Here is a 2,086-nt window from a genome sequence, read left to right as displayed (position 1 = left end):
AACCCGCACCTGCAGCAGACATGGCAGAACAGTTTATTATTATTATTATTATTATTATTATTATTATTATTATTATTATTATTATTAGCCATATGGTGCAAGGAAGCCTGAGGTTTATGCTGCACCAGCCAAGAAAGAATTTCTGAATTACCCCGAGAGAGAGAGAGAACAAGAGTCAGAAGTAAAAGGGAATCACCAAGAAAGAGAAAAATGATGATATCCAGCTCAAGACCCTGGGTGTGCCAAGCCCATACTCACCAGATATGAGCCCCTGGGGTAGCAAACTCTACGAAGAAATTCCTTCCACATATTGACAGGATGTACCCAAAAGCCCCCCCCCCCTAGTTCTTCACAGGACTGAACACGACATTCTTAATTACAGGACACGGCCCATTCCAAGCCAAACTAATGACTTTTGGTATGGTGGAAAGTTACTCCCCAGTTAACCAAGAGGCGCACCTTCTTGACAAGGAGGAATACAGAGCGCTCATGAGCTTCGCCCTACAATTGTTTTCCAGGAGACGAGCACCAATGCTATCCATAGGCCAAATTGAGACTAAACCGACCTAGAATTTATCCAGATTATGAAGTGGATCACTAAATACTGTACGGGATTTCATCCCATAAATCAACTCACAACTAGCGAGATTCCTGCTGGAATTGGACTGAGACCCCCAAACCGCAGCTCTGTGCCGATCTGAATAGGGCACCCTAGCCCTAATCACTTTTATTCCATATCCCTGGCGTGGGGAGAGGGAGACAGTCTTGCCGACTCTCCCTCCACCACCCCTTCTTTCTTTCGTCTGGTGAGGCATGGGCCTGTCTCACTGCTGTTCTGTGGCCGCCTTCCCCATACGTCTCCCACCAGTCTTCAGTCTCCCCACCTCCTCTGTCTGTCCTGCAATGCGCAAGACCGACACACAGCTTATCAAAATTAAAAACGCCTAAATTTAAACTGAGATTATAAAAACAACTTTCGACTTTCCTACTTCTAGTGGTGCTGCCCCATTTTTTTTTTTTTTTTACATAGGCCCTAGCCACTGAAATCCCAGGAAACTAGGTGGCAGGGCCTGCCAGAGTAAAAATTTCAAACTACTATGTACCTGGTCTGCCTCCACGAGACCAAATGTGGGCAACGTTGGGCCCAAATGAACAACGATACATAAAATTCATACACTTTTAAATCTCTGGCCTTTACAGTGAACTATTATACACGCAATGAAAGCAACGCGGAGATGGGGGAACCCCCTGGTGGCATTTGACACCAATATACTTTACTCTTTACACTTCCCTGACTCCTACATTGACTACATTATCTTTTAAACGGGATCATTAAAAATATGGCAATAAAAATCGCAGAAAGCAGCCCACATATTTTGTGAGTTATGCCTCTACAGAATCATTTCCACAAAAAAAATAAAATAAAAAAAAAATTGCAGGAAATGAATACATTCAGTGAAAACCAGTTCTAACGTCCTAAGACTTACAAATTAACACAAACAGCCGTTGTCATCCTAAAGTTTCCTGATATTGTTTTTTTAAGGGAATTACTATGTAGATTTGTTACAGTTACATATTAATCCATCTACACTGCGATCACCCTCTGATAAAAGTGTGTACAAAATAATTTTGTGGTTCGAATATTTTCGCCCAATTTCTAATTAAAGTGTTTCGTGTTAATCAACATTTATAAATTAAACCAGGATGACATCACTGAGTGCTTACTGTTTACAGGTATTTCAAGGTAGCCAGGATATTTGAAATGAGCCTGTCTATCTAAATACTCTGGAAATTGTAAGTAATATCTTGTGTATATTCTTTGTGCAATTCTAAATTGATACACGATTTCAAGAAATATCTGAATTCAGAAAGAGTACAAAGATCAAGACAACAAAAAGTCTAAGATGCAACTGAATGTAGTATATTAGCTAAAGGTAACGCAGATAATGAATTATGGGAACTTATCTAGCGAAATACAATAACTGTGCTGATCAGAAGGTTGAGTATGGGGGTAAACCAGTTGCATTATAATGGACAGAGGCCTACTGACACACTTTGAAGGTTTGTAGAGCTGGCTGGCGGTCCA

The sequence above is a fragment of the Mastigoproctus giganteus genome, chromosome 6 (genome assembly GCF_048544385.1).
Source record: "Mastigoproctus giganteus isolate SK-2022 chromosome 6, ASM4854438v1, whole genome shotgun sequence".
In the NCBI taxonomy this organism is placed as follows: domain Eukaryota; kingdom Metazoa; phylum Arthropoda; class Arachnida; order Uropygi; family Thelyphonidae; genus Mastigoproctus; species Mastigoproctus giganteus.
The sequence above is the reverse complement of the archived record's forward strand: the minus strand, read 5'-3'. Positions refer to the sequence as shown.